The 26,657-nt window shown below is 34.2% G+C and overlaps 1 protein-coding gene and 1 pseudogene across 2 annotated transcripts in view; one reads left to right on the forward strand and one right to left on the reverse strand.

The window, feature by feature from the left end:
- The window catches only part of CAMKMT (calmodulin-lysine N-methyltransferase), a 525,230-nt gene that overhangs the window by 250,742 nt on the left and 247,831 nt on the right, over window positions 1-26,657 (forward strand). The window lies entirely within an intron of this gene.
- Window positions 7,631-10,359, reverse strand: LOC127547223 (NADH dehydrogenase [ubiquinone] flavoprotein 2, mitochondrial-like; annotated as a pseudogene).

Genomic DNA, 26,657 nt, shown 5'->3' on the forward strand with positions numbered 1-26,657 from the left:
CAGATGAGTCTCAGATCTATATACCCAGACCTAGTTTCTCCTCTGATCTACAGTCATCCATTGCCTGTTGCCTTTTATGCATCTTGAACTGGATGTTTCACAGGTATCTTAAGCTCAACATGTTTAAAAATAGAACTCATCTTTGGCTCTCAAACTTTCTCACCTTTTGAATTTCTATATCACAATTGAGGACATCATCATCTTCTTAGTCATTGAGGCTCTCAAACTTATTGTAATAATCATTGACTCTTTACCCTGTCACATTGATTCAACTTACATATCGAATCCGTTGCCAAATTTTTATTATTTCTACCTTCACAAATTTCTCTTGCTCTTCACTCACATAGTCAAAATCCCAATTAAAGTGGTACTTAGGTACCTTGATATCCATTGTCTCCCTTACTAGGTTGTACACCTCTCTAGAGTAGGAACCGTGGAGTTTAAAATTTGTCATCATTATTATTATTATTTTATTTCTTTTTATTCTCAAGACTGAGCACAGTGCATGGGATATAGTAAGCATATAATAAATGCTTTTTGATGACTGACTTGCTTCTAGGGCTAATGAGTTCTTTTCCTTTTTCAAAGTTTGTCTTGCCTTTAAAAAAAAACTTGTTAAAATTTCTTTGTCTTACTAAGATATATACACGTATTAGTAAGACTATATATATAGTCTTTCTTGGTATTTGTTGTTAAATTTTTTGAATTCCCCCTGATGTTCTGCTAGGCACGAGAAGATGTTTTCTTTTGTTTTGTATTCCTTTTCTGTTTTTTCTTTTTTCTTATTCTGTTTCCTTAAATAAAATACATTAGGAAGAATTTTTTTGATTTGATTTTTTTAAATCTAGTACTCACCAAATTCCTATTGCTTATCTGAGAAAATAGTTCTTGACTCATTTGTAAAGCAGAGATGACTGATGTAGCCTAAGTCCAGACTGTATACTTGATTAAGATGTTCTTTGACGACATATCACTCAGATGACTCCCTTTTACTTCCCACAATCATCAAGTGAATTCCTTTCTAGAATTCTATCCTTGTGGTTTTACAGTAGACAAAATACTTTAGACATGCACTGAATGAAAGATATAATTGCTCTAAAGGTAAGAATAGAGTTGTTCTCAAAGATGGGAGCAGATAAGAGAAGTCTCATTTTTAGCAGCCCATATACTTTCAATTTTCTTTCAATTTATTATTATCATCCTATTGTTTGCTGCATATTTGATGGAACCTTAGAGAATTACTCCAGGAAATCTGTTCTGATGTGTTGTTCTTCATTTCCTCAAATTTGCCTTCTTAAAAAAAATCTTAGTTTGCCTCTTAAAACCCCCTTTATTCAGCCTCAGATTTAACTGATATTCCAGTCCTAGTGTATTGATATGCACTTTTAGAAAGAATGGAAACCCATACTTTGATATCAGCAGGTGGGTCAGCCTTGAGGCTTGTCTTTGCCAATTTCAAATACCAGACTCTGACTCTTGTTGAATCAATTCAATTCTGTTCCTAGCCTCTGATTGTTGTTGACATGTGATTTTGCTAGGAGAAGTCATTTTCAGTGGGTTAAAGAAGTGAGGAGAAATCATCTTCTCTTGTTATACTTTCCAAAAGGTACAAGATAAAAAGTGAAGGGTAAACTCATTATAGAGAACTGACTGCCTTCTTGAGAACTATCATTTTCTAAGTCATCAGGGGCTTTTAGCTTTCCATTATTAGAAATTTACCCTGGTTCCATTTGTTATCCTCCCAAATGACCAGTCTTTATAAGTATATCAGGATAATTGAAGAATGTCTTCATCCTTGGTGTTATGTTGAAGAAAAAAATTACATTTTGTTAGAGATTGATTAATCTCTATCAAAATTGTCCACAAGGTAAGACTTGCATTTTAAAATAATGAACTAATTTTAACTGATTAAATAAATCAATTTCAAGATCAATTTCCATTTTATTTGACTCTTCCTGATCCTATTTGGGATTTTCTTGGCAGTGATACTGAAGTGGTTTGCCATTTCTTTTTTATTTTACAAATAAGGAAACTGAGGCAAATAAGGTTATGCTGGATTTGAACTCAGGAAGAAGTCTTCTTGATTCTAGGAAGTTAGCTCAAGCATTGCTGTTTACATAACATCTTTCCTGATCCTTTCTTTCCCTCCCAATCCTCAGGAGCTAGTAACTCCCCTCCATAATTATTTCTTATTTATTTTAATATATATATGTTTATTTGTTGTTCAGGAATTTCAGTTGTGACTTCTTTATGGGATCCATTTAGGGTTTTCTTGGCAAGGATATTGGAGTGGCTTGTTATTTCTTTCTTCAACTCATTTTACAGATAAGAAACTGAGGCAAACGGAATAAGTGACTTGTCCAAGGCCACACTGCACTGAAGCCAAATTTGAACTCAAGATGAGCCTCCTGCCCTTAGTTTATATATACACATATCTTTTAATATCTCTCCTAATAAAATTTCTGATCTGTGGTAAGGGACTGTTTCATTTTTCTCTTTGTATCCTCAGTACTTAACACAGTGATTGGCACAGGGTATGATATAATAAATACTTGTTGTTTGATTGACCCTATACTTTTATAGTGTGTTAAGATTTACAAAGTAAATACTTGTGAACACTGAAGCAAATTTTTAGAATTTTTGGCAAATTTCCCAAATCAGTGTTTATGTAAGTATTTATTTATATAATCAAAACAAAAGTGATTACTTTGAATATAGAATTAAATTTACATATGTCCAAAGACACATACAGTATCTTCAAAGGTGCCTTTCCAATTTTTTAAAAAGTGTGATTTAAAAGAATTCTGTTTTATTGTGAATTTAATGACAACCAACAAATGCAATCATATACAAAGAACAAAAAAGAAAATTCTTTATGAACCTCTGGACTTCAATTATTCACAGTTTGTTTTTTAAAATATGTATATTAAATTTTACTTGGCAATTACAGAATATTTTTGGAAGCTGGATTAGATTTTCAAGGAAGGAAAGGACTTCAAAAGTTTGAGAAATGTGGTTGAATCTAACCCAAGTCTAGGAGATAGCATGTCCAGAGAAATGAAGATTAAAAATTAGAATTAGAGAATGATCTGGATTTGCTTTAACATAAACTACATGAAGGTGAATATGTGATAAAGCTGACATGGATATTTTGAAACCAAACTGTCACAGACCTTAAATGCCAGAATCAGAAATGAAGATTTTATTCATGAGGCAAGTGTGTGTGTGTGTATGAATCATGAAAGGCTTTTTTATTAGAATGACTTCATAATTACAAAGCAAATAATTAATTGACAAATATTAAATATCTGCTATGAATTAGGCGCTGTTCTAGGTGCTGAAGATAATAAAGTAGAGAAAGAAACAATCCCCACTTATAAGAAGCTTGCATTCTAATGGGGGAAATGAGTACATATATAATTATGAATAAATGTAAGCATATACAAAATAATAAAATACAATGAAGTTTTTGAGAGAACACTTGCAGTGATATGGTCAAGAAAGGCTTTATGTAGAAGATGGGACGTAAGTTACACCTTAAAGGAAGGTGAAGGGGGGAAGCAGATGGAAGGAGGAAGTCCATCCAGGCATGTGGGATGGTCCATGTAAAGACATAGAGATAGGAAAGTGCTGTATGTTAGGATCAAAAAGCCAGTTCAGCTAGAATAATTTCTAATAAGATCGGGCCAATCTGTGTAGGGCTTTAAACTCTAAACTAGAGGAGTTTATATTTTATTCTGAAGGCAATAGGAAGCCACTAGAGTTGATTGAATAAGAGAGTCATCTGATCAGATCTGCACTTAAAGGAAAGTGCCTTTGGCAGCAGTGTGTAAGACAGACTAGAGACATGAGTTAGAGATATCAGTTAGGAAGCTTTCAGTAATCTCGGTGAAAAGGAGATGAAGGCTTGAACTAAGGTAATATGAAGAAAGAAGGGATGAGATGTCAGAGATATTGTTAAAGTAGAAATATCAAGATTTGGGAACTGGTTGAATATGTGGGTTAAGAAATAGGGAGTAGTTCAGGACTATGCTATGATTATGAATCTGAGACACTGGAAGCATGGTGATGGCGTCAACAGAAATGGGTAAGTTTGGAAGGTGGGAAGATTTTTGGGGAAAGATGATAAATTTGATTTTGGACTTAGTTTTGAGATATTTCTGGAGTATCCAATTGGAAATGCCCAATAAATAATTGATGGACTACTGAAGCTAATAAAAGAGACTGAGACAACTGTGAATCTTTTGCATAGAAGTGATAATTAAAACTGTGAAATCTAATTAGTTTATGGAAGAATTCTTGAGGAAGAAGAGAAGACTGCTTAGAATAGCATCTTGGGAAACAGCCAGAGTTAGGAGTTGATGTTAGGAAGATTACTGAGGCATCAGCATGCTAGGATGGATTAGAAAAAGGATAGACAAGAGTCAGTAAGACTAGTTAGGAAGATTTTATAATAGTTTACACAGGATGAGATGAGAACCATGCTCAGGTAATAAAAGTGGAGGGAAAAGGACTGAGTGCTAGAGATATTGCTGCTGTTGTTTGTTCTTCATTCTCGAGGAGGACCATGACATTAGGGAGGTGATGCCATAATATACAAGTGATTTGGATCTAAGTGATGGAGGGCTGTGCAAGGTCACTTCCCTTACTTTCCCCTCCAGAAACATCTGGGTCCAGTGGCCAGATATAGATTAGGATGCCTAGAAATGGCCCCAGATACAATGAGAGACCTTGACCTTTTTAAGCTGAGGTCTTCAACAAGTCTCAGTTGGACTGAGACTGGACCCCTTCTTTCACCTAGTCAAAAAAAAAAAAAAAAAAAGAAATCTAAGTTAATCAATAAATCTAGCAGGAGAGAGAGATTGTCAAGATAGAGGTGGGAAAACTCATTAGTTGATTGGATGTGGGGGAAAAGTCAAACACACCTCTAAGGCTATGGTCCTGGGATGAATTGCCATTGCCAAAAAAAGATAATTAGAGAGAGGGAAGGGTCTAGCCTGGAAAAAATAAGTTTGTTTATAGACATGTAGGGTTTGAGGTGTGGTGAGGCACATAAATAAATGAAGTCTGGTATGCCCTCTTCTTCATGGAACTATGCTGCCTTTTTGTGATCACTGCTTCCTTATCTAGATGTTCACTAACCATATCTTTAATAATCCTTTATAGCATTTTCCAAGGAATTCATGTCAAAGCCACTGATCAATAGTTGTTCTCATTTAATCTTTTTATTCTATTCACTCTTCAGAAAGTCAGGTTTATATGTATTCTTCAATCTTGAGGTATCTCTTCTCTTCCCCATTACCTTTGAAATAGTAATACTGGTTCACTGTTTACCAATTCTGGCATCCTCTAAGGATGGAATTCATCTGGGCCAGATAATTTGAATTCAGCAAGCATTGCTAACCACTCTCTTATCTCTTTATTTATCTTCGTCATCAACTTCCTATTAGTTACTTTCTTTTTTTAGTTGTTGTTCTTTCTAGTTCCAAGGTCATTCTCCATGGGACAAGTAAAATAAGAAGACAGAAGCTCTGTCTTATTTCTTTTGTCAATTAAATCATATTTCCATTCACTCGGAGCAGCAGTTCTATCCTTTCTTTGATCTTCCCACCCTCTTCCTCCCATCACTCCATATAGGTAAACCTCTTTGACCTATATTTTTGTCTTTAACTCTCTTAGTCAATCTCAGGTCATTCTGAACTTATGCTTAAATGAGTTTCAGAGAGTCATGGTATGCATGTCTACTCATCTTCTATTTCTTATCTTTGTTTCCTTTTCCATACTTTTTTCAAATCTCAAATGAGTTCATGAATCTCTATGCATCTATACCAGTCCCTTCAAATGACTCCTATTTTTTCTTTTCTTTGGATTTGTGAGGTCTTCCCCCACTTCTCAGCTGACTTTGCCTATAGAAATTCAATCCACAGAATCCTCCTTAGTGTTCCTTTTAATTCTTTGAAATATTTTCTTTTAAGATTCAGGGTATATGTAAGAATATGCCCAAACTTCCTTTATCACAATTTCTATAAAGAAGTGGTTGCTTCCCCTAATTATTTCCATCATTTCCATACTAGTAACCAGGTCTTCTTGTTGGTGAGAATAAGATTTAGTATAGAATTTTTTTTTTAAAGATTGTTTTTTTCTATTTTTTTAAAAAATGAAATTTTTACCAAAGAAAGTTGGGAAGATGGAAAAATCCATAGAAAGATTTGTTTTCTATATGTAGCTATTCATCTGAACAAGTAAAGTGCTACTTTTCTAGGAACAAACATAGATATTGGAAATATGTAAAATTTTATTTGTGAATTCTGCTATGCTCTAGTTGTCATATAAAATAGGAAATTTCAACTATTCTGCCAAAACCTGAAGAACTCATGTTTGTTGAATGAAATGAATGATTCATCAAAATGAAAATAGAACTTGAACTCAACTTGTTTTTCTTAAATTTTTCATATTTTACACTCATTTTTTTCTATAAAATATACAAGTTGAATAAAAGTATATGTAGTAAAATGTGGTGTATGCTTTTAAGACTATTCAGTTGGAGTGTTTACTTTTAAACTAGTTTTAGCAGTCTACCTTTTGTATGAACAAGTATATCCAAAAACGATATTCTAGACAAATACTATGATTTAGACTTGCATTGCATGTTGAAGTCATCTTTTGTTAAGAAATCTGTAGCATCTTCAGCAAATGGCAGACACTATTCAAGTGCCTGTAATTGACCAGTACAATACCATACTTCTGACCCTCTGTTGACTAGTTGACCCAGAAGGTTCCATGTATAGATAGCACACAGCTTTCCCATTTTATACTTCTTTTCTCAAATAGGAGTGAATATGACATGGGGCCAACTACCTATAACTGACTCCTAAAAAATACAGATTGAGCTTTAACCCTAGCAAAGGCCTTCATTGTATATGGTTTTCTCCATTAAAAAGGGCATGGCTTACTTTTGTTCAGACTGTTATATGATTATATATTTTTTTGAAAGTTAGAAATGTACTTGGAGAATTGTGTTTCCCTATTGTGACTCACCACAGAAAGATGGATAGTGAGATGTTGAGCAGTTTTATTTTTTCTTTTTCTATTACCATGCATGTTATTATTACTCCCACTGCTCCCATAGAATGTCTTCAGAATAATTTTTATGTTAAGTCAATTAATTATAATTATAATAGCAATAGAATATCAAAATACAGTTTTAAAAACTGAAATGTGATAAAACTGTACTTAATAATTGTCATGAGATGCTTTTTCATGTCAGTTGCAAGCTGAATATGTTGCTGAAATGGATATAGTTGGAAAAAATGTTTATGCTTTATGTAATAATGTCTTAGTAGATATAACACCTAAAATTTTTTAATAGAATATTTTATGCTTTTTACAAGGTAGTTACAGTTATAATAGTTATGTTGCAATCAGGATACATGTAAACCAAAATATACAATATTAAACATTTGCATAGATTGGGAGATTAGTTTTAATTTATTTTACATGTACCAAAGAATATTTTTACTAGTTAGTTTAGCATTTTTAAACACATTTATACAAATTACTTGAAGCTCTGATTGCACACCAAAATCAGGCCCTTTGAGTGACTTAGTCCAAGATATAAGACCTCCTTCATTCAGGTTTTGCTGGCTTTTAGCATATTAAATCTCTCTTCAATATCTGTAGGTGTCAAATCTTCATAGTGATTATAATTTATTTGAATTATTTGTGCATTTACACAGCCATCTAAACAATCTACTTCTATTAGTGTGAAAGCTTGTCAGGTATTAATCTAAATACTGAAGCTTTTTCTGAATGATCTCCAGTATGATATCAGAATTTTGCAGCATACATGGTCTGCTGGTGTGGACTTGAATGTGAGGTTTTCCAAATGGCTTTCAATTATACATTGTATAAAAAACTGCTACTCCATATATCTCATTGGAGGTACTAGAAGAGATGGGTGACCATCCATTCTGCTTTTGGGCTAAGTCCAGTACTGGAAGCACAAAAGCTGCTTTATGTCCCTTTGGGGACAGTCTTATCTTTTCTTTTTCTATTACCATGCATGTTATTATTACTCCCACTGCTCCCATAGAATGTCTTAGGAATAATTTTCTTTATTATATAAAAATTACCTTTGGGTAATTCTTTACAATTGTTTCTATCCTCTTATAATTTTCTGTTGTGAAAATCAGTGGAATATCTGGTTTGTTTTCAGGAGTATCTCTTGCACAAATAAGACCTCCAATCATATTTTGTATAACTCTTTTGGGTAAGCATCTTGTCTGTCTTCCCCAGTAGACAATGAGAGCAATGGATCCTTCCTGGAGTGATGATGAGAGAAACTAGGACAGAATTTTTGTAACCAAAGTTATAATTTTAGGTGAAAAATTTTAAAGATTTTAAATATAAATCATACTAAGTACAAGGAAGAATCTTCATTTTAAAGCAAATTGATGATTTTTAAAAGGTTTTTTAAATGATTCAAAATATAAATCACATCAAATACAAAGATGGCTTTTCAATTTAAAACAGATTGATGGTTTTTGTCATGAGGTTCCTGTTTTGCTTGTAGAATTGTTGATAGATGCCAAGATGGTTTATGATTTCTAATAAATAGAATGAAAACAGGAAGCTTATGAGAGAGATTCCAGAAAAAACTTTAGGAATTTTATCATATGACCATTTATTCACTGAGTAAACATCTTTGAATGGCTGCTGTATTGAGAACTCTGTGCTAGGAGCTAGAGATGTAAAGCTAAATTGTTATGTGATCCCTGACATCATGAATCTTATAATAATATAGGGAAGATAAGACTTGCACACAAATACCTATGGTACATTTTAAGTACATGAGAATGGTATAAATAGTGTACAATAAGTGTTTCCAGTGAAGAGAGTTTGGGAGATCAAGAAAGGTCCTTTGGAAGAAGTAGCTGGATTTTTATGCTTTCTACCCGAAGCAGTGGGGAAGGGAGGAACATTCCAGGTGAAATACATATAACTTGAGTAAAGGCTCAGTGATGGAAATACATAAGATTTTTTAAAAATATTGACAGTTTGGCTTGTCTATAGCCTAGGATATGACAGGATATAATATAAAGTTAGTCTTAAAAATAGGTTAGAGACAGATTTGGAAGGCATCTATTAACAAAGTAAGGAATTTGGATTGTATTTAGTAGAGAATATTTGAACAGTGGAATAGCAATCAGAACTCATTTAAGGTCCTTCAATTTTTTAATATAAAAGTTGCTAAATCTTCTATTATCCTGACTGTGGTTTCACAAAATGGAATTGTTCCTTTATAGATGCTTGCATTTTTCTCCTCATTCCAGAATTTGACTATAATATTCCTGGAAGTTTTTATTTTGGGATATGTTTCAGGTGGTGACCAGAGGATTCTTTCAGTTTCTATTCACCCTATGATTCTAGAATATTAGGACAGATTTCCTTTCTTGAAAGATGATGTCCAGGCTCTTTTTTTGATTCTGACTTTCAGGTAGACCAATCATTTTTAAATTCTCTCTCTTGGATCTATTTTCCAGATGAATTGTTTTTCCATTGAGATATTTCAAATTGTTTTCCAGTTTTTGGTTTTGTGTCTTGATTTCTCATGAAGTCATTAGTTTCCATTTGCTCAACGATATTTTAAGTAATTATTTTCCTCAGTGAACCTTTATACCTTCTTTCCCAATTGGCCAGTTGCTTTTTAAGGCATCATTCTCCTCATTAGTTTTTTATATTTCTTTTTGCATCACTCTCAATTCTTTTCCTAATTTTTTCTCTATCTCTCTTACTTTATTTTCAAAATCCATTTTGAGCTCTTCCATGGCCTGAGCTCAATTCTTATTTTTCTTGGAGACTTTGGATGTAGGAGGTTTGATTTGGTTGGCATCTTCTGAATGTGTGTTTTGATCTTCCTTGTCACCATAATAACTTTCAGTGGTCAGAAACTTCTTTTGTTGTCTGCTCATTTTCCTAACCTGTTATGTGGCTTTTAAGTCTTTGTTAAAGTAGGGCTCTGTTTCCAGGGGGGGGGGGGGCACCATCCCAAGCTTCAGAGGTTTTGTGCAGCTGTTTTCAGAGATCCTTCTTAGGACCTGATCACCAGCCCTCTTTTCCATCTTGGAGCTGTTAGGAGTGTCCCTGTCCCACTGTAGCTGTAAGATCTAATGTGCTAAAGCAACAGAGTTTTGTTTTGCTGATGATCTGGCTGGGGTTGGTGCCCTGTCTGTACTGGTTCCCACTCTGTTGCCACAGACCTTCTCCAATGATCTTCCCAGTCTTTCCCTCCTGTTCCCAGATGAAGGTTCCAGAAGCCTCCAACTCTGCTGCTGATGAGAGGGCCTCCTCCCCCGCCATGATGCTGGGTCCCACCTGGACCTGGCTCAGGGTGGGGCCAGGGCAGGCAGGCACTGTGCTGGTGCAGCCTGTGCTGGGATTACAAGAGAGGATTCTACCTTGTTACCACAGAACTTTTCTGCTGACCTTCCAGCTTCCTTTGGTCTCTGAGCTGAGAGGTCTGGAAGCCACCAGTATTAATTACTGTTAATTCAGAGGACTGACTAGAACTGGATCTGTGTTCAGAGCTGGGGCTGGGACTGAATCTGGTCCAGGACTGGGGGTGGGGTTGGATCTGGGTCCAGGGTTGGAGCTGGAACTGGATCTAAGGTCCAGGGCTCTGTCTGGCTCTGGATCTGGGTCCTGGGCTGGAGCTAGGATTAGATCTGGGTACAGGGCTGGGGCTGGATTAGGGTCCAGAGCTGGGGGTGGGGCTGAATCTGGGTCCAGGGCTGGGACTGGAATTGGGTCCAAGGCTGGGACTGGGACTGAATCTGAGTCTGGCCTGGGTCAGGGGTTATACTGGTACGGCCTACACCAGAACTACACTTGGGACTCCCACCCTGTAGTCACAGACTTTTTCTGCTGATCTTCTAAGTTTCCTTCAGCTGGTAAATGTTCCACTCCATCATTTTTGGTATTCTGATGCTCTAAAATTTATTTAGTGTCAATATTTAAAGGAATTTGGAGTGGTTTGGAGGAGAGGTTGGGCTGGTTCCTGCCTTCTCCCCAGCATCTTGGCTTTGCCTCCCCTCAATCAGAGCTCTTTTAGAAAGATTCCTTTGCCAGTCACGTGAAGAATGTTTTAGAATAAGGATTGGAAATTTTCTTCCAAAGTCAATTTGCTGGGAAGTTGGTTCGGATAACCTGTGCCATCTTTTAGCTCATTAAGTATATATTGCAGTGTTACCACCATTACAAAGAGAAATACCAGCTTGAAAACTATAGTGGCTAAAAGTAAACAAATTTCAACAAGAAAATTAAAAGGATATCTTTTCACATTCTCTGTGATGATAGCATGGTCCAATTTTTTTATTATTTTCCTTGTGTTTCTTGGATTTGTCTTCCCTCATTTAATAAAGAAATATTTTCTTTTAGCATTTTATCTTGCCACATCTCACAAATATAGATCTAATTAACAATTGTACAGGAAGTGGTTTGTATGTCTTATTCCTTCGAAATGTCCAATAGCTATGATAAAAGTGACTGTTACTGGTTCTTTTTTTTTTTTTTTTTTGGCATGTATTTAGTCTTAACCATAGCTCTACAGATGAATATCATTGGAAATTCTGAAGTTTTCTAGTCAGAATCAAAGATGCTCCAATTTTGCATCCTGTAAACAAACAGATAGCTTTAAATATAAATGTTTTGCAGTCTTGAAAAATGAAGAAACATATTTAGAAAATACAGCTATATTATTAGCAATATGTAACAATTAAGTAAGAATTTCTTTTGGTGCTGTGGTTATTAGCAAATCATTCAGACTCTTTGAAAACTGATTTTCATTTATGAAATTGGAATAACATTCTTTCTATCTCCTTCCTGAAATTGCTGGAGCGTGGGGAAAAATAACATACATATATGGAGAAGGTAACACTCTTGAAGAATTCTTTTACATCCTTAATGTCATCCCGGAAAATTAAATATTCTTTTAAAAATCAAAAGAAAATTTCAGTGCAAAAACAAAGAAAAAATTGTTCTGAAGGAATAGAGAAGAATCCAAGTTCAGAACAGGAGTCTGAAGTAGGAGAATGTCGTACAGAGGAAATAGTGAAAAAGGCCTATAACAAATAGGAGGCTCTTCCCAACATGAAAGCAAGGATAGTTTTTTTTTTTAACTGAGGAAATATTAAAATCATATTCAAGACTTAATCAGTCCAAAGATTTAAGTTTCTATCTGTTGATATTGCTTCCCATTCACCTGAATTCAAACATATTTAGGACATGGGAGTTCTGGCTTCTCCCTGAAGCTTCTTACTCTGATGCCCAACACCAGGACAAGAAAGCAGCTCTTGACTAAACCAACAGCAGCAGCAGAAACCTCAGCCATGACAATAGCTAGCGTTTACAATAAAGTAGTATAATTATTATTTTATAATTATGGTAATGATTATTATTATTATTTTATAACATAACAAATGTATAATTTACAATAATAGCTAGCATTTAATGTTATAAGATTTGCAGAACACTCATATGTATTAATTCATTTGATCTTCATAGCCCCTCCTGTAAGAAGATACTATTATTTCCATTTTATAGATGAAGAGACTGAGCAATGTTGTGCCCTCATTGAATATGACTGGAATGATGAAGGAAACCTCTTTTTTATTCATTGTTAAATTGTTAAACCAGATACCTCATGTCATTTCAATCTCAAGTATTAGATTAGCCACCATCAATTTCTATCAACTGCTTCTGGGCAGCTAAGTGGATCAATGGATAGCGTATTGGACTTAGAGTCAGGATGACCTGCCTCAGACATTTAGCTTTGTGATCTTGGGCAAATCATTTAATGTGGCTCTGTCTCAGATTCCTCATATATAAAATGGGGATAATAAAATAATAATGATACTTACCTTCCAGAGTTGTTGAGAGGATCAAATGAGATAACATGTAAAATAATTTGTAATCCTTAAATTGTTATATAAATGCTAGCTTTTATTATTATTAATTACCACTCTTATTATTACTGCACCATGTCTTGTATGCAAAAGTGTGGATAACAAATAAAATCAATCCTCATGCAGAGAGGTAAATTTGACCTAATATAAATCATTGAGACTGGGTGGAGCTAAGACTCATTACTGAAATATAACTCTGGATGAATAAAACTTATTTACAAGAAATAGGACTTATAAAAGAGGCAGAACAAATTATGATTATCTAATAAAAAAGCACAGGAGCCAGTGTGGGGAGGAAATATTTGGGTCAAAATCTAAAGAAGCAGAAATAAGCAATTCAATTCAATTCAACAAGCTTTTATTAAGGCCTCACTGTGTATCAGACTCTGTGCTTGTTTCCAAGAGTACAAAGGTCATGTGTTGAGTTAAAATAATAGGAATGATCGAGATGTCACTTTTTACTATGTATTGGTAACCAACTATGAAGAGCACTGTATGTAGTAGTCAGAATTCTTGGGTTCTCTTTCAGGTTAATGTAGGCAAGAGGGTTTCTTCAGCTGTAAAAGGTAATTTCTTTTTTTTAAAAAAAATTTCAATAGTGTTTTATTTATCCAATTACATATGAAGATAGTTTTTCAATATTCATTTTTGTAAGATTTTGAGTTCCAAAATTTTTTTTCTCTCTCCTTTACCTCACCTCCCTCCCCTGAAAAATATAGCAAGGAATCTAATATAGGTTATACATGTTTAATCATTTTAAACACTTCATATTAATCATGTTGTGAAAGAAAAATCAGAACAAAAGAGAAAAATAAGAAAAAAATAATCAAACAAAAAAGGTGAAATTGTATGTTTCAACCCATAGTCTCCATAATTCTCTCTCTGAACACAGATGACATTTTCTATCCCAAGTCTATCAAATTGTCTTGGATCATTGTATTACTGAGAAGAACTCAGTCTACCGTAGTTGATCATCACAAAATCTTGTTGTTACTATGTACAGTATTCTCCTGATTCTTCTAATTTTACTCAGCATCATTTCATGTGACTTAGTGATTTCTATGGTTACTTAATTCCGTAAAATTTTAAGATTCTAATTATCTCAACCTCCTTGAGTTGCAAAAGGAAACATGATTTCTGCCCTCAAAGAGTTGAATTTCATGTGACTTAGTGATTTCTATGGTTACTTAATTCCTTAAAATTTTAAGATTCTAATTATCTCAACATCCTTGAGTTGCAAAAGGAGACATGATTTCTGCCCTCAAAGAGTTGAAAGCCTAATTGGGAGACACAGCCCACGTGTGCAAAGCAATTAAAGAACATAAGAAAATATACAAATAGATGTCAGATGATGTGACTTAAACTATAAGTATGGTATGAGACTAATGAAGGGAGAGAAGGGTAGAAGTAGTATACTATTTTCCTTGAGTTTTCACTTATGTACTTTGGACATGTGATTTTTGTTCTGCCTTAGTTTCTGTGGGTACAGAGTAACACTTTTTCCAGCAAATGCTTGTGAAGTGCATCTAGATAAAAGGTTCTGAAGGGTTAAAAAGAAAGAATGTTTGTTATATTGAATTGAATTGATTGTTTTTATTTTTCTCGGTTGTATATTTCTGAGCCAGTAGCTATTTGCTCATAGTCAATGGGGTGTCCTTTTATCTGGGGGGAATAAGAAGTCATTTTGCATTGTTTTCTAGAGATTTCCATTCTATTTTACTTTCTTTTTTTGGAGATGGGCAAAGGTTGCAAGTTCTGAAAATAGATTAGCCATTGCTCTTTCCTCTGTATTGATTTAGATTGCACACTGCCATGTCAATCATCCTGAGATATCTACTTAAGACTCCTGTTAGCAGGGTCCTGACGGGCAATAAAGGAAAACTTATGTAGTATGTTTTCCCTTGGGGTGATCATCTGTAGTTGTATTATCGGTCAGTTTCTTAAGGAGTTCTTTGGCACTGTCACAGAAGAATTTGTGCATGCTAAGTTTAGTCCTTAGGATAGACCAATTAACATACATCAGGATGAAGGTTGGCATTTATTCCCTATAGTGCTCTGAGAAGCTAAGTCCTAAAGGCAGAAAGAAGGGAATTCTCAAGTATGAGGTTCTGAGAGACTCCTGCTTAATACTTGGGCTCTGTATTAGATGCTTCAAAAAACCAGAGCCACTAAAGCCAACCAACTTTATGTTTCTTGATAACTTTAGCTTCTACTTTCCCAATTCTAATTTTCAAGGAATTATTCTCTTTAGTGAGCTTTTGATTCTCCATTTTTCATTTGGGTAGCTAGGTGCCTCAGTGGGTAGAATGTGAAGTCTGGAGACAGGAAGACTCATTTTCATAAATTAAAATCTGACCTCAGACACTTACAAGCTGTGTGACTCCAGGCAAGTCACTTAAGCCATTTGCTCAGTTCCTCATCTATAAAATGAGTTGGAAAAGGAAAGTGCAAATCATATTCATATCCCTCCAAAGAAACCCTAAATGGAGTCACAAAGAGTTGGACATGACTTGAACAACAATAACTCTTTTATATGTGTGTGTGTGTGTGTGTGTGCGTGTGTGTTTATATATATATATATATATATATATATATATATATATATATATATATATATATGTTTTGTTTTGGTTTTGGTTTTTTGGATTTTTTTGCTGAGGCAATTGGAATTAAGTGACTTGGCTAGGGTCACACAGTTAGAAAGTGTTAAGTGTCTAAGTTCAGATTTGAATTCAGGTCCTCGACTTCAGGGCTGTGCTTTATGTATTGCACCACCTAGCAGTCCCAACAATAACTCTTTAAAAAGTTTTTCTATTCAGATTAACTTTATTAAATCTAGTGTGATTTCTTTTTCTTTTTTAGCTTTTTATGATTCTTTTAATTCATATTTTAATGTCATATTTTTTTATTTAGCCTCTTGTCTTTTCATCAGGAGTGCTTTGATTTCATTGTGTCCATTTTTCCTAATGAAAAATTTTATGCTCAGTTTTTCTGGGTAGGTCATCCTTGGTCTTCTGGAATATCATATTCCAAGCCCTCTTGTCTTTTTACCTGGAAGCTGCTAAATCTTGTGTGATCCTGACTTTTTCACTACAATATTTGGATGGTTTCTTTCTGACTACTTGCAATATTTTGTCCTTAACCAGGAAGTTCTGAAATTTGGCAATATTATTTCTGAGAGTTTTCATTTTGAAATCTCTTTCAGGAGGTAATTGTTAGATTCTTTCAAATTCTATTTTACTCTTTGACTTTAAGTAACCCGAGTAGTTTTATTTTGTAATTCTTGAAATATGATGTCTAAGTTCTTTGTCTGATCATAGCTTTTGGGTATTGTAATAATTCTTTTTTTTCCCTAATAATTCTTGAATGATGTGTCCTTGATCTATTTTCTGAATCAGTTGTTTTTCTAGAGAAACATTTTCTCCTTTTTTCTTCATTCCTTTGACTTTGTTTTATTTCTTGATATCTCAGTTATTTTTTCCCCCACTTTCCCAATTCTAATTTATGAGAACATATCTTCTTCAGTGAACTTTTATATCTCTTTTTTTCAATGTGGCCTCATCTGCTTTTCAATTCTTTTTTTTTTCAGTGAATTTTTGTGCTTCTTTTACCACTGTCCAGTTTTATTTTTAGGGTATTATTATATTAGTTTTTGTGCCTCATTTAAATAATTGTTAATTCTGTTCCTATAATTTTCTTGAATCATCTCATTTCTTTTCTCAGTTTTTGCTCTACCACTTGTATCCCTTTAACTCTTCTAGCAGGTCTTGTTGGACTTTTATCTAGTTTATATATTTTTTCCTTTGAGGTTTTATTTTTTTCTATTTTCACATTGTTGTTCTGAGTTTTTCTTGATTTCCTCTATCATTATAGTTACTTTTTATTTTCTGGTTCTTTTTTTGATGGTGATATTTTCTCATTTTTCTTGACTATTTCTTGACTTTGAACTTTATTGTAATGGGCTGAGGCTTGAGTTGATGCACTGAGGTCCCAAGCACATGAGGCTAAATAGTAATTGGGCCATGCTCTATTAATATATAATCTTGGAGAAAGAATGGCCCCCGCCCACTCTTTGTGCAAGTCCTGATGTGTTGTATAGGAAATGACGATTTTGGTGGGTGGAGGCAGGGGAGTGGAAAAGGAAAGGGAAGGAGAGACTTTTGGGATTGCCATTGCCACGGTTGGCTCAGCACACATCTCTCTCTGTTAGCTGATTTCCTGTCTCAGCTGCCCACATTGCTATCGCAATCTTTCTTGCCTATATTTGCTATCGCAATCTTTATTCACCTCTTCACTTGAATAAAGACTGAAGATTTTTCCCTTAACCTGAGTTCCTGACTCCAGCTGATTTTAAATACGCAATCATAACACTTTATGTTAGAGTTGAGCTTAGGTTGGGGATGTAATGTTCCAAGATGCAGGCTTTTTCATGTTGCTCTTTTCAGATCTATTTCTGGGGGCCTGTAAGTTTTCAATGTTTCCAAGGTAGTGTGATCTAGAAAGAGGTGTGGTCATTGGTCTCCTGTTTGACCAAGGTTTTTGTTCACTGTGTTACAACAGAATTTAATTTGGCCCAGTATTTTAAAGTTGTTTGGAGGGGAATATTGGGAGAGTTCATCTGGATTGCTGCCTCTAATCCACCTTCTTTTCTCCACCTCTCAGTTTATCTGTTTAATGTTATCTTAAGTCTTGACTTGATTACCCAGTATATTAACTATTCTCCCATCAGCCAGGTGGTATAGGGCTTAGAGCACTGGGTCTGGATTCAGGAGGTTCTAAATTGAAATCCAGATTCAGATACTTACTATTTATATAATCCTCTAAAGTGTCCTTAATCTCTTTTTCAGTTGTCTCATATGCAAGATGGGGATAATGATACTTTTTATCTCCCAAGTCCTTAGTACAGTGTCTAGCACATAGAAAATGCTGGATAAATTCTTATTCTTTTTCCCTCCTTCCATTCTCTTTATCTTCCCTCGTTTTATATAACTGCATATTTGACACACTTTCTGTATCATCTTCTATGTCTTTGCTAAATTAGACCAGAATATGGCAAGGAGGCCATTTCATACTACAAGAGACTTCCTTTAAAATTTACATTAAACAAAAGTCTTCAGCTATGATAGTTATGCTAAATATTGTGAGGATCAAGTGAAAAGCTTATATTAAATGCATTGAAAACCTCACCCACAATTCCACCAACAATGTATCAGTGTCCCTGTTTTCCCACATCCCCTCCAACATTCCACATTATCTTTCCCTGTCATTCTAGCCAATCTGAAAAGTGTATAGTGGTATCTCAGAATTGTCTTAATTTGCATTTCTCTGATTAATAATGACTTGGAGCATCTTTTCATATGGCTATAAATAGTTTCAATTTCTTCATCTGAGAATTGTCTGTTCATATCCTTTGACCATTTATCAATTGGCAAATGGCTTGATTTCTTATAAATTAGAGTCAATTCTCTATATATTTTGGAAATGAGACCTTTATCAGAACCTTTGACTGTAAAAATGTTTTCCCAATTTATTGTTTCTCTTCTAATCTTCTCTGCATTAGTTTTGTTTGTACAAAAACTTTTCAATTTGATATAATCAAAATTTTCTATTTTGTGATCAATAATGAGCTCTAGTTCTTAGAACTCCTTCCTCTCCCACAGGTCTGAGAGGTAAACTATCCTATGCTCTTCCAATTTATTTATAATCTCATTTTTTTATGCCTAGGTCATGAACCCATTTTGACCTTATCTTGGTGTATGGTGTTAAGTGTGGGTCAATGTCTAGTTTCTGACATACTAATTTCTAATTTTCCCAGCAATTTTTGTCAAATAATGAGTTCTTATTTCCAAAACTGGAGTCTTTGGGTTTGTCAAACACTAATGAATATTCTTCTTAATAAATATAAATCCAACTAATTATATTCTTTTCATACAACCCACATTTTTCTATCATACCAATCTTTATTCATGATAAGACTTTGTTAAAAACGTTGCCAAGATCTAGATTTTGTTTATGGAATTCCCCTTATCTGGTAGTCTAATAATCCTTACCAAGGAGAAAATATGGTTTATCATATCCTGTTCTGATCCCTTGTGATCACTTATATTTTCTAAGTAGTCACAAATCTTCTATTAATACTTGATTCTAGAATACTCGCTACATACAATTACTGATATCAATCTTTTACATTACATTTTCTTTGGAATTCCTCCTTCGTTATATAGTATAGCCTAATCACATTCATCATATACCTCTTTCCCCCACTGTGTAATACATATCTTTATTTCTTCAGAGAAAGTTAAGTTCCAAATCTCACTGCCATAAAAGAATACTAGAAAAATGTTAATATTGGAAAAGTAGGCCCTTTCTTTCATGGGAAATTAGAGAAAGAAGCTTTATAATTGTCTACCAGGAATTCAGGTCTAGGTGATACATTTTTGTATGTTCCATAACTGTTTATGAGATTAATTAATATAAAATTCCTGCATGCAGCCCTAGCAGATAAGACCTGATATGCAAGAGAGCATATTTGAGCTGATAAGATAATCTTCCAAGAAGGTAACTAAAGTCATCTTTGGGGATTCTTACTTAACCATCTGCATTTCATCCTTTAGCTTACTCTTGGATATGATGATAACTTGTGCTATGATGCCCATTTCTTTGCATCATGAATTAAGGATAAAACCTGAATATATTGGACTTTAAGAGAGAAGAACTGTTTCAGTGGCTTACAGTTCTTGGTTTTAAAAGCTTAATTTCCACTATTCAGAATGGAGGTTCCATCATATACGTTTAAAATTGTATAACTGTTTGGCAGCCATGGTGGGTATATACTGATGGTCCCTGTTTTTAGGGAAGCTGAGACTGATGAATTTTTTGATTTGGGGAGTTCTGAACCTGTTATTTTTTTTTCTTTCACAAAATTGGAATAATTTACTTTTTGTCTTGTGCAGTTTTCATTTTATGAGTTCTTGAAATACAGCTCTGGAAAAACATGCTTAAAAAGCCCATTATATTTCAAATAAAGCTACTGGACTGTGCCTTTAAACTCAAATCATTTTGGCTTTCATTGAATGACCAGACCAAGCCTCCATGGTTAGTTGTTTAAGTTCAGAGGCTTAGAGTGAGTGTAAATAGCAATTGTTTTTTGGTCTGGTCAGAAACTTTGAATGTCTATTCAAATACCTACCTAGATATTTTTGTGAACACAAATCAAGTCATCTTTTGTCTCAATTCTTAACTACCCCTTAGTCATTAAAAAGGCATTGCCTCAAGCAAACTGACACCTTTATTTAGAAAGTCCAGGGTCACCCATTGCATTTATGGCCATTGCCAGTCATCTTAACTTTTGTCTTACCACTGAATTTCAATGACTCTGGAGAAGAGAGAGACTGATAAATTTGTGCAGGTTCTGCAAAACTTGAGGCTTCGTGCATCACTCAGATATAAATCATGTGCAAGTCAAAACATTATGGAATTCCCCCTATCTGGTAGTCTAATAATCCTCAACAAGGAGAAAATATGGTTTATCATATCCTGTGCTGATCCCTTATGATCACTTATATTTTCTAAGTAGTCACAAATCTTCTGTTGACACTTGATTCTAGAATACTCTCTACATACAATTACTAATATCAATCTTTTACATTACTTTTTCTTTAGAATTCCTCCTTCATTATATATTATAGCCTAATCACATTCACCATATACCTCTTCCCCACCCCCTACCCCCCCCAGCCCACCTCCTAGTATTGTGTAATATTTATCTTTATTTCTTCAGAGAAAGTTAAGTTCCAAATCTCACTGCCATAAAAGAATAGTAGAAAAATGTTAATATTGGAAAACTGGGCCCTTTCTTTCATGGGAAATTAGTGAAAGAAGCTTGATGATGACATTAGTTCTCTTCAAGAATGTAGGACAAACAACAACAGCAAGAACATTAGCAACAACAACAAGAATGTCATGGCTGAGATTAGACAGAATGATTTTCTTCAAATCTATTTTTATTATCTTCTTTATTGAAGATGAAGATGATGAAATCTCAGAAGTGAGACTAAAACTTCTTTTTTTAAAAAAAATTAATTACTGCATTTCTTGCTGTCTAAAGTTCTATTTGCACATTGTCAATTGACCCTGTGAAGATTGGAATCGAGAAGATGCTAAAAGATTTCATTATAGTCTCATTATTAACTAGAAATGGTATTCTTGTCACAGGTACTGATATTTTAACACTTTTAAAATAAAAACTAAAAAAGTACAAAGCAGAAAGGCTTAGATCTATTGCTATTCTGGCAAAGATTCTCTTTCCATACACAGGTGTGTATGTATGTGTGTGTTTTAAAAGTTATTTATCCTTTGTCATGTAGCATTGTTTCATAATGTGAAAAGATTTTTTTTATGTGTGTGCATGTATCTGTAATAAATTAGAAGGGTCTGAAAGGCTATTTATGGGCACGAATTATCTCTACCAGCTGTAGAAGATTTCATGTCAATTAAATATTTGCAAAAAAGCAAGTATAGTATAATGATCCACTCATAACTATTACAAATCTGGCACATCTCCATATAGTGGTAGCCATTGCCTAGGCTACTATACTACAAGGGCATGAAACATAATAAATTGGGATCCCCTTGGACATAATGAACAGTAATATAATTTTGTAGTTATTCTCCTAGCATGATGAAGCAGTAAGCCAAATTGAGTTTCTAGATAAATTTTGACATATGGGTCTTATTCCTAAAGAAAAGGAGCTATTGTTGCCCTGGCCTTGTTCCAGAATTCTGCAGAAATCCACACGGTAGCTTATTGTTCATTATAAAAAGGTACCACAAGTATGTTTTTTTATGAAAAAGAACAAATTGCTAAGTTCAATTAGTCCTTTGGGGAAGAATTTGGAATTTCTTTTCAGTCTGGCTGCTGGATTCTGCTTGTGCTATTGTTTGATTCACACTGGGGCAGTCTTAAGGGCCTGTGAACCACAAGGCCACCGTGGGGGCTCCTAGTTGATGGTGGAAGGATCAAGCAACCCTCCTCACCATAGCAGCGAAATATGATGTTAACATCATTTTTAAAAAATTAGTTGCCACAGTAAAGCATGTGCAGAAGTTGTAGAAGGATGGGAGTAAGTCTAGAGCTTTCTACTATAAGCATAAGAATCTTGGTTGCTATTCCTGAATCTGTTCTGTTTTGTAGATAATGTAAGAATTCCTAGCATGACAGGAGGGTCTTAATAAAAGATGAGATGAAATAGAGTATATTTAAAAAACTGCATTGTTCACTACCACTCATGCTTTAAAGAAAAATAACAGGATTAAGTTAAGTATTTGTCAAAGTATTTGGTTTGGGTACTCTAATTTTTCTGGGGGAGGCAACACATAGGAGTCAAAAAAGTAGTTGTTAACAGCAAGCAGAGGAGTTATAACTACCTTTCTGTGGCCAAGTTGAAAAAGGAAGAAAGTATCATCAAGTATCAGTGTCTCAAGGGCTAAGCTTCTGGGATTGCCAGTTATATCAGATAGAGTTTATATATAAAGATTACTAGTTCAGACTGAGTACACAAAATCCCAAAATTTTATTGGAAAAATGCCCTACAGATAATCTAGTTATTCTATTCTCTCATTTTATAGATAAAGGAACCAAGATTCAGAAAATGACAAAGCAGAAGCAGTTGACAGAATGAACACTGTATAGTGTTTGGTTTGTCCATGGATTTCTCATTTTTCATTGTAATTAACTACCTCCATCATTTTAGGCTTATAGGACTTATCATGTGTCTAGACAGTAGTAAAAATGTGGGTGCTACACCAGATAGTAGTCAAAGCCCATAGTAATGGTGGCAGTATGAATGACAGTGACAGTTTAGGATTTTGGAGCTAGGTAACTGAATTTCTGGAAATAAAGCAATGATAATTGAAATATGGGTCAACATCTCATTCTTAGAGTTCAGAAGTTATCTCTGAACTTCTTACAAGAAGTAATATTTCTCATCTTGCATGGTTTATTTCATGATAGGTGAGGCCCATGTTAAATGTTAGCTCTGGGAGACTTTGTCTAATGAATAATAATTATGTATTTTTATGATTTTTTAAAAAATTCATGGCACAGTTACATCTAGAGAAAATTTAGTTTGAAGATGATTATTTAGTTATGTTGTTTTACTCACTTCAAATCACATGGTTTTCATTTTCAGAAAATATTAGTATGGTTACTAGAAATATTTTATATTATATATTGTAGCAAAGTGTGCTCAGAGTAACCATCTTTAGTTCCAATTGCCTGAATGAGAGCTTTGGTACCTTCTTCTGGCCCTGTGTGATTTAAGGTTAAAGGACATGGATTTGAAATGATGAATGGTCCTCATATTACTTGGGGAACCAGAATAGTTGGTGAGTTGTGCAAAAAGAAGTGACTGACCTCTCCTCCACTTTTCACTTTCTCTGGTTGCAGGTCAAATAGGGTCTTTTTATGTTGCTTCCTGAAAGGGCATGGAAAGAATAATGGCAGTTTGCCATTATCTTCTCATTGCAGTCTCCATGCAGCCATAAACACATAACACCTGTCCTGCCCAAACCTGGTTTGGAATGCCTCTTTTGTGTTCATTTTTTCCTGATTTGGGATAGATGAATATCCTGAGATGAATATATCCAGGCTCAGAGGAAATCTTATGAGTTTAAGAGGTATAGAGGCCTTGGGTGGGTCTCATTGGGTTCAAGCTGGCATTTATAATATGCTCTTCATCAGAGAATACAGCCATTGACAAAATAATTGGCTCAACACTGTATGTTTTACCATTAGATTTGTATTTTTGTACAGTGCAAAAGCAAGGTGAGATGTAAAATACTTTACTGCAGCCTTATTATTTGCTTTATATTCTGATAAAGTTTCCCATCAGCTTCCCAAATTTAGTAACAGTAGTTATTAAATGTTGTTCAGGTAAATGCATGTTTGTGAGTTTGTTATGTTTAGCGTTTCTTATCTGAGGAAGTATATATTACCTGCTCCATATCTTATTCATGGTGTACATTGGATACCTTTCTTTATTTCCATTCATAAAGGGACACCCCACTAGTAGGTTTGTTTTTAAAGATTATGTAAGGTGTAGTATAAGATTTATGGAACTCATTCTTGGATCAATTTGGTGGGGGTTTAATGAACTAAAGACTGAGAAAGGGATGCCTGACTTTCCCATTAGAGTTCAGGATTCCCAGGATTGTGTGCAATCCAAACCATGTGTCTGAAATTGGAATTGATGCAATTTCTCAATCAAAATCTAGAATTAGAATGTGAATATTATAGGCTACATGAAGCATGTTGTAACAGTGAACATTTTTAAAGAAAAAGACTACACAATTTAGAGTTAGAAGCTATATTATGTGTATATATATATATATATATATATATATATATATATACACACATAATATTACTTCATTTTAGAGAATAAAAAATTGGGAGAAGTTATGACTTGAACAAACTATATGGTTAAAGTAATAACAATATAATCTTAAAATTTTTCCTCAGAATTACTTTGTATTCCTCTACTCTTTAATGTTCGGGCTAGTTTTCTGGAGGACTTCGGGATCAGCCCAAGTCCTTGGTCTTAGTGAAGAAGTGATGAAGATAGGACAGCCACCACGAGGCTGGTCAAAGATAGAATGTCTTTCTTTCAGTCTTTCTTAGACCTTATATACCCTATTATAATTACATCATTATAACATACTATGTATGTGTGAACTAGAGAACCATAACATCATCATACTAAGTACTAAGTATATGTATCTAAAGAACCATCATCTCATCAATTCCACTGAGTTAACATCTTATTGTAAGTATACTTGTTTCAAGTATATTTCTCCAGAGTTTTTGCTCTCTACACTACTCCATTTTAATTTTATGTAAAAGTCTTAATTTCAAAATTCTTAACCCAAATACATTACCAATATTTGATGGGGGAATAAGATTATGGAATAAACAATCCTCTCCCTTTATTCCATATATAGTCTAATGTATGTGATTTCATCAGTGGAGTGTTTCCTCCACTGGCCTGTTCCATAGGTTCTCATTATCTACTCTTCTTATTGATGCTGTTACATATATTCTCCAAAGAGAATGAACCTCATATGCTAAAGACCTTCCTCTTGACATTTTCTTATACATTGAATAGCAATATGACACTCCAGATTATAGATCTATAGATCTATAGATCTTTGTGGGAATGGTCTGTACTCCTATAATTTTTTGGAAAACCTAATAGGGAACAGGCAGTTTTTAACCACATTTGATCACATTCTTTGCATCAGATCATGTATTTATAATTGCACAATTAACTGAGAGGTGTATAGATTGAGAGTCTGTGACATATTTATTGTTTTGTGATAATAATTTTTTTAAAAAGCACTTGGTGCAGTAGAGTAAAATAGCAGCTTTATTAACTCCAAAAAGGTTTCTGCATGACATCCTGCAGATGTCAAAATTATATAAGTTTATATTTACAAAGTCAGACAATTTAGTTAAATGCACACTCTACAAATATTAAAAGAAGCATAAAATTAGGAGGACAATACACACCACAGGTGTTCACTACTGATTTGGGAAAGTTCAAATAAATAGTAGATCCTAGATAGAAAAAGAGTTCTTCCAGTTCCTCTTGTCTGCAGATAACATTATATTGTACTTCCCTTTGAGGCCATAAATCCATCACACCATGTCCCTCTGCCTGAGTTTCTTTTTCTTTTTTCTAATTCATTCTCTCTTAAATCCATGATCACTTTCTAAGATTCCTTTCCATGATATCTCCCTAAGATTTAATGATTCTGTGACTCTCCCTCACCTGCTCTCTTCTCCCCTTTCTCCTTCACTGTTTTCTCTTGAACCCCTACCACCTTTTTCTTCATCCCTTTTTGTTGGTGATAATGTCAGTTGGGGTTATTTTATTAATGTTGTTAAAGGGTTGAAGAAGTTTAACATCCTACCATCTTCTTCTTGTTCAACTCCATTCTGTTATCTTTAAATGTAGTTTTAAAAAAAAGCCTAAATTTCGAGGACACCCAAAAGGAAATCCCTTTTGCTGCAATTTTATCTTCTGTCTTTTGCAAAGAAACACAAGAATGTTATTTAAGTGTACCTGGGTTCAGCTTGGGTATCCTAATTGCTCAGGACTGCTTCAAGTAAATCATGATATAGATTTGATGACTGAAGCAATTGACAGATTTTATCTATGCTCATTTCTATTTTTCATTTTCTGGCTACCATTTTTTTATAAGCTGCCATTTGGAACAAAGAGTTTTTGTTCCTTAACTAGGATTATTCTTTTTATCAGATATTAATTTAGATGGATTTTTACTACAAATACCAAATTCATGGAGATTCTACAAAGGTAATTTTTTCTTTTTTAACTAGATTTACCCCCATGTCAGATATTTAGTAAAATCATCATGCATGTATTTAGGGAGAAAATTCCATCTTATAAGTAATATTCTTTTCCCCAGAATACAATCCAGTTAAATGAATATCTGATAGAAAAAATAATCCTGATGATAGATCTAATGCACTCTGTACCAGATTCATTGAGTTCTTTTAAACCCTGTTTAATAAATGCCTGATTAATGAATAATACTGTTAAATGAATAAATCCAGTGTGCCAAACGGAAAAATACATAGCAATCATGATCAGACTTGTTATAGGAGAATGATAG

This window comes from Antechinus flavipes, chromosome 2 (genome assembly GCF_016432865.1).
Source record: "Antechinus flavipes isolate AdamAnt ecotype Samford, QLD, Australia chromosome 2, AdamAnt_v2, whole genome shotgun sequence".
NCBI lineage: Eukaryota > Metazoa > Chordata > Mammalia > Dasyuromorphia > Dasyuridae > Antechinus > Antechinus flavipes.